Source organism: Notolepis coatsorum (genome assembly GCF_963971535.1).
Source record: "Notolepis coatsorum genome assembly, chromosome: 3".
NCBI classification, from domain to species: domain Eukaryota; kingdom Metazoa; phylum Chordata; class Actinopteri; order Aulopiformes; family Paralepididae; genus Notolepis; species Notolepis coatsorum.
The window spans coordinates 83,843,550-83,851,120 of record NC_140167.1 but is presented as its reverse complement, the minus strand read 5'-3'; positions in this window follow the sequence as shown (position 1 = coordinate 83,851,120).

The window sequence follows — 7,571 nt, the reverse complement described above, 5'->3', positions numbered from 1 at the left end:
ATCTTCTGACTGACCTGGAACTTCCTTAGGCGCCTGAGGAAGTAGAGGCGTTGTCGTGCCTTCTTCACAACACTGTCAATGTGTGTGGTCCATGTCAAGTCCTCGGATATGTAGGCTCCGAGGTACTTAAAGCTGTTGACTCTCTCAACCGGTGCCCCGTCGATGCTGAGGGGGCTGTAGTCCTTGACCCCCGACCTCCTGAAGTCCACAATCATCGCCTTTGTTTTGCTGACGTTCAGGGAGAGGCTGTTTTCCTGGCACCATCCCGCCAGGACCTTGACCTCTTCCAGGTAGGCCCTCTCGTCGTTGGCAGAGATCAGGCCCACCACCACTGTGTCGTCAGAAAATTTGATGATTGTATTGCTACTCCGCTGAGCCACACAGTCGTGTGTGTACAGGGAGTAGAGGAGGGGACTCAGAACACAGCCCTGGGGGGCCCCTATGTTGAGAGTGATGGATGAGGAGGTGCAGTTGCCTGCTCTCACCACCTGGGGTCTGCCCGTCAGGAAGTCCAGGACCCACTGGCAGAGGTCATAGTTCAAGCCCAGGTCCCTGGTCCCTATCGTGGTGGATCTTGGTGTATCGTGGTGTATCTTGGTGTATCGTGGTGTATCTTGGTGTATCGTGGTGGATCTTGGTGTATCGTGGTGTATCGTGGTGTATCGTGGTGGATCTTGGTGTATCGTGGTGTATCTTGGTGTATCTTGGTGTATCTTGGTGTATCGTGGTGTATCTTGGTGTATCTCGGTGTATCGTGGTGTATCTTGGTGTATCTTGGTGTATCTTGGTGTATCTCGGTGTATCTTGGTGTATCGTGGTGTATCTTGGTGTATCTTGGTGTATCTCGGTGTATCTTGGTGTATCGTGGTGTATCTTGGTGTATCTCGGTGTATCGTGGTGTATCTTGGTGTATCTTGGTGTATCGTGGTGTATCTTGGTGTATCTCGGTGTATCTTGGTGTATCTTGGTGTATCTTGGTGTATCTTGGTGTATCTCGGTGTATCTCGGTGTATCTTGGTGTATCGTGGTGTATCTCGGTGTATCTCGGTGTATCTCGGTGTATCGTGGTGTATCTTGGTGTATCTTGGTGTATCTTGGTGTATCTCGGTGTATCTCGGTGTATCGTGGTGTATCTTGGTGTATCTTGGTGTATCGTGGTGTATCTCGGTGTATCTTGGTGTATCTTGGTGTATCTTGGTGTATCTTGGTGTTTCGTGGTGTATCTTGGTGTATCTTGGTGTATCGTGGTGTATCTCGGTGTATCTCGGTGTATCTCGCTGTATCGTGGTGTATCTTGGTGTATCTTGGTGTATCTTGGTGTATCTCGGTGTATCTCGGTGTATCGTGGTGTATCTTGGTGTATCTTGGTGTATCTCGGTGTATCTTGGTGTATCTTGGTGTATCTCGGTGTATCTTGGTGTATCTTGGTGTATCTTGGTGTATCGTGGTGTATCTTGGTGTATCTTGGTGTATCGTGGTGTATCTCGGTGTATCTTGCTGTATCGTGGTGTATCTTGGTGTATCTTGGTGTATCTTGGTGTATCTTGGTGTATCGTGGTGTATCTCGGTGTATCTTGGTGTGTCGTGGTGTATCTTGGTGTGTCGTGGTGTATCTCGGTGTATCTTGGTGTGTCGTGGTGTATCTTGGTGTGTCGTGGTGTATCTTGGTGTATCGTGGTGTATCTCGGTGTATCTTGGTGTGTCGTGGTGTATCTTGGTGTGGTGTATCGTGGTGTATCTCGGTGTATCGTGGTGTATCTCGGTGTATCTCGGTGTATCGTGGTGTATCTTGGTGTATCTCGGTGTATCTCTGTGTATCTTGGTGTATCTTGGTGTGTCGTGGTGTATCTTAGTGTATCTTGGTGTATCTCGGTGTATCTCGGTGTATCTTGGTGTATCTCGGTGTATCTTGGTGTATCGTGGTGTATCTTGGTGTATCTTGGTGTGTCGTGGTGTATCTTGGTGTATCTCGGTGTATCTCGGTGTATCTCGGTGTATCTTGGTGTATCTTGGTGTATCTCGGTGTATCTCGGTGTATCTCGGTGTATCTTGGTGTATCGTGGTGTATCGTGGTGTATCTTGGTGTATCTTGGTGTATCTTGGTGTATCTCGGTGTATCGTGGTGTATCTTGGTGTATCGTGGTGTATCTTGGTGTATCTTGGTGTGTCGTGGTGTATCTTGGTGTATCGTGGTGTATCTTGGTGTATCTCGGTGTATCTCGGTGTATCTTAGTGTATCTCGGTGTATCTTGGTGTATCGTGGTGTATCTTGGTGTATCTTGGTGTGTCGTGGTGTATCTTGGTTTATCTTGGTGTATCTTGGTGTATCGTGGTGTATATTGGTGTATCTTGGTGTATCTTGGTGTATCTTGGTGTATCTTGGTGTATCGTGGTGTATCTTGGTGTATCTCGGTGTATCTCGGTGTATCTTGGTGTATCTTGGTGTATCTCGGTGTATCTCGGTGTATCTCGGTGTATCTCGGTGTATCTCGGTGTATCGTGGTGGATCTTGGTGGATCGTGCTGTATCGTGGTGTATCTTGGTGTATCTTGGTGTATCTTGGTGTATCTCGGTGTATCTCGGTGTATCGTGGTGTATCTCGGTGTATCTCGGTGTATCTCGGTGTATCTCGGTGTATCGTGGTGTATCGTGGTGTATCTTGGTGTATCTTGGTGTATCTTGGTGTATCTCGGTGTATCTCGGTGTATCTCGTGTATCGTGGTGTATCTCGGTGTATCTCGGTGTATCTTGGTGTATCTTGGTGTATCGTGGTGTATCTTGGTGTATCTCGGTGTATCGTGGTGTATCTCGGTGTATCGTGGTGTATCTTGGTGTATCTCGGTGTATCGTGGTGTATCTCGGTGTATCTTGGTGTATCTTAATGTATCTTGGTGTATCTCACTGTATCTCGGTGTATCTCGGTGTATCGTGGTGTATCTCGGTGTATCTCGGTGTATCTCGGTGTATCTCGGTGTATCTCGGTGTATCTTGGTGTGTCGTGGTGTATCTTGGTGTATCTTGGTGTATCTCGGTGTATCTTGGTGTGTCGTGGTGGATCTTGGTGTATCGTGGTGTATCTTGGTGTATCTTGGTGGATCTTGGTGTATCGTGGTGTATCGTGGTGTATCGTGGTGTATCTCGGTGTATCTCGGTGTATCTCGGTGTATCTCGGTGTATCTCGGTGTATCTTGGTGTATCTTGGTGGATCTTGGTGTATCGTGGTGTATCTTGGTGTATCTTGGTGTATCTCGGTGTATCTCGATGTATCGTGGTGTATCTTGGTGTATCGTGGTGTATCGTGGTGTATCTTGGTGTATCGTGGTGTATCGTGGTGTATCTTGGTGTATCTCGTCTATCTTCGTATTTACCGGACCATAGCAAGGCAAGCGTTACTAAATTAATATCTAAGTTCCTTTCTTTGCTCAGAGCGTGCCGAGTTGTACCCATTCTGCGGTCTGTTAATAAAGTTTTCAATCAGACAAGTGTATAGAACGAAGGGCTTTTATTATAACATTTCGTTGCAGTAAAATCATTATGCCTCGTTCCCTGAGGAGCGACGGCAATCCACTCCGGTCTCCGGTGGGAGCTAACGTACTATTAGCCGTGTTGTGACTGAGCTCTGATCAATGGCTCATGGCTGAGATTCAGGAAGTAAAAGCACTTCGCGTATCTCTTCTGACCAATCTGTGGTCTGCAGTGTTTCATGTGACTTTTCTGGTACCCAATAGGGTCGCTTGGAATCTCGACAGAGAAGTAGGGTATATCTGCAGAGCCGCAAGCCCAACGAGAGCGTAATAATAATAATAATATAATAAAAAACAGCAGTGATGCCGGTATTCAGCCCAACGCTGCGGTGGGCATGATGTAACAGCGATACCGCGGTAATACCGATACCGCGGCAGCTCTAATCTTGGTGGATCTTGGTGTATCGTGGTGTATCTTGGTGTATCTTGGTGTATCGTGGTGTATCTTGGTGTATCGTGGTTAGGGCTGCAACTAATGACTATTTTGGTCGTCGACTAATCTGTCGATAATTTTTTCGATTAGTCGACTAATCGAAAAACAATTATATAATTTTTTTTTAAAAAAATTAAAATAAAAGATTTTTTATTTTTTTTTGCACTACCTATCTTTGTGAAAGTGGCTTCTCAGCTCTGGTCCAGCTGAAGACAGAGCAGAGGAACAGATTGGACATTGAGCATGACCTCAGAGTTGCTTTGAGACTCTTGTCAGGACCAAACAACATCCCCAGTTATCCCATTAGTTCCCCCAAACTTACTGTCGGTCTGTTATGTTAAGCTAAGAGGTCTTCAGCTGGCTGGACCAGAGCTGAGAAGCCACTTTCACAAAGATAGGTAGTGCAAAAAACAAAAACAAAAAAAAAATTATAATTTTTTTATGACTAATCGACGCAACAATTTCTCGTCGCCGATTTTTCATAATCGACATTGTCGATTATGTCGACTAATCGTTGCAGCCCTAATCGTGGTGGATCTTGGTGCATCTTGGTGTATCTTGGTGTGTCGTGGTGTGTCGTGGTGTATCTTGGTGTATCGTGGTGTATCTTGGTGTATTGTGGTGTATCTTGGTGTATCTTGGTGTATCGTGGTGTATCGTGGTGTATCTTGGTGTATCTTGGTGTATCGTGGTGTATCGTGGTGTATCTCGGTGTATCTTGGTGTATCGTGGTGTATCTTGGTGTATCTTGGTGTATCTTGGTGTATCGTGGTGTATCGTGGTGTATCGTGGTGTATCTTGGTGTATCTTGGTGTATCGTGGTGTATCTTGGTGTATCTTGGTGTATCTTGGTGTATTGTGGTGTATCGTGGTGTATCTCGGTGTATCTTGGTGTATCTTGGTGTATCTTGGTGTATCGTGGTGTATCGTGGTGTATCTTGGTGTATCTTGGTGTATCTTGGTGTATCTCGGTGTATCTCGGTGTATCGTGGTGTATCTTGGTGTATCGTGGTGTATCGTGGTGTATCTCGGTGTATCTCGGTGTATCTTGGTGTATCGTGGTGTATCTCGGTGTATCTTGGTGTATCGTGGTGTATCGTGGTGTATCGTGGTGTATCGTGGTGTATCGTGGTGTATCTCGGTCTATCTCGGTCTATCTCGGTGTATCTCGGTGTATCGTGGTGTGTCGTGGTGTATCTTGGTGTGTCGTGGTGTATATTGGTGTGTCGTGGTGTATCGTGGTGTATCGTGGTGTATCTTGGTGTATCGTGGTGTATCTTGGTGTATCGTGGTGTATCTTGGTGTATCGTGGTGTGTCGTGGTGTATCTTGGTGTGTCGTGGTGTATCTTGGTGTGTCGTGGTGTATTGTGGTGTATCGTGGTGTATCGTGGTGTATCTTGGTGTATCTTGGTGTATCTTGGTGTATCTCGGTGTATCGTGGTGTATCTTGGTGTATCGTGGTGTATCGTGGTGTATCTCGGTGTATCTCGGTGTATCGTGGTGTATCGTGGTGTATCTTGGTGTATCTTGGTGTATCGTGGTGTATCGTGGTGTATCTTGGTGTATCTCGGTGTATCGTGGTGTATCTTGGTGTATCCCGGTGTATCGTGGTGTATCTTGGTGTATCGTGGTGTATCGTGGTGTATCTTGGTGTATCGTGGTGTATCTTGGTGTATCTTGGTGTATCTTGGTGTATCTTGGTGTATCGTGGTGTATCTTGGTGTATCTTTGTGTATCTTTGTGTATCGTGGTGTATCTTGGTGTATCGTGGTGTATCTTGGTGTATCGTGGTGTATCTTGGTGTATCTTGGTGTATCGTGGTGTATCTTGGTGTATCGTGGTGTATCGTGGTGTATCTTGGTGTATCTCGGTGTATCTCGGTGTATCTCGGTGTATCTCGGTGTATCTCGGTGTATCTTGGTGTATCTCGGTGTATCGTGGTGTATCTCGGTGTATCTCGGTGTATCTCGGTGTATCTCGGTGTATCTCGGTGTATCGTGGTGTATCTTGGTGTATCGTGGTGTATCGTGGTGTATCTTGGTGTACCGTGGTGTATCTTGGTGTATCGTGGTGTATCGTGGTGTATCGTGGTGTATCTCGGTGTATCGTGGTGTATCGTGGTGTATCTCGGTGTATCGTGGTGTATCGTGGTGTATCTCGGTGTATCGTGGTGTATCGTGGTGTATCTCGGTGTATCGTGGTGTATCTCGGTGTATCGTGGTGTATCTCGGTGTATCGTGGTGTATCTCGGTGTATCGTGGTGTATCTCGGTGTATCTTGGTGTATCTTGGTGTATCTTGGTGTATCTTGGTGTATCGTGTGTGTATCTCGGTGTATCGTGGTGTATCTTGGTGTATATCGGTGTATCGTGGTGTATCTTGGTGTATCGTGGTGTATCGTGGTGTATCTCGGTGTATCTTGGTGTATCTCGGTGTATCTCGGTGTATCTTGGTGTATCTCGGTGTATCGTGGTGTATCGTGGTGTATCTCGGTGTATCTTGGTGTATCGTGGTGTATCTCGGTGTATCTCGGTGTATCTCGGTGTATCGTGGTGTATCTTGGTGTATCTCGGTGTATCGTGGTGTATCGTGGTGTATCGTGGTGTATCTCGGTGTATCTCGGTGTATCTCGGTGTATCTCGTGTATCGTGGTGTATCTCGGTGTATCGTGGTGTATCGTGGTGTATCTTGGTGTATCTCGGTGTATCTCGGTGTATCTCGGTGTATCTTGGTGTATCGTGGTGTATCGTGGTGTATCGTGGTGTATCTTGGTGTATCTCGGTGTATCTCGGTGTATCTCGGTGTATCGTGGTGTATCGTGTGTATCGTGGTGTATCTTGGTGTATCGTGGTGTATCGTGGTGTATCGTGGTGTATCTCGGTGTATCTCGGTGTATCTTGGTGTATCTCGGTGTATCGTGGTGTATCTTGGTGTATCTTGGTGTATCTCGGTGTATCGTGGTGTATCTCGGTGTATCGTGGTGTATCTTGGTGTATCGTGGTGTATCTTGGTGTATCTTGGTGTATCTCGGTGTATCGTGGTGTATCTCGGTGTATCTCGGTGTATCTTGGTGTATCTTGGTGTATCTTGGTGTATCTCGGTGTATCGTGGTGTATCTTGGTGTATCTTGGTGTATCTCGGTGTATCGTGGTGTATCGTGGTGTATCGTGGTGTATCTCGGTGTATCTGCTGGCTGTGACAACTGTCAACTGGTGTGCATACTCCGCCTCCTCTGCCCACCACAGGCATAATATGTACTGGTTGAGAGAGGAGGACAGGAGAGAGACACTAATGACGCTACTGACTGCTGATCTCTCTCCCCCCCCTGGCTGTGTAACACACCTCTGCTTCCAAGCCCAGCGAGGAAGAACACATCACAGACATTTTGGAGTGAACACAAAAGGATTGTGTCACTAATTAATTTCCCCAGAGAGTGATACGTAAGGTTGTTTGTTACCGATAAAAGTAAATATTTGTAAAAGAAAGAAAAAAGAGAAATAGGGAGAGGGGAAGAAAAAGAAGGTTGGATGTCCAACATGTGTCCTGCCTATTAACGTAAGAGAGAGAGGGAGAGAGATATCGCCCTCAAATTCAGACTTCATTTTGAGAAATGT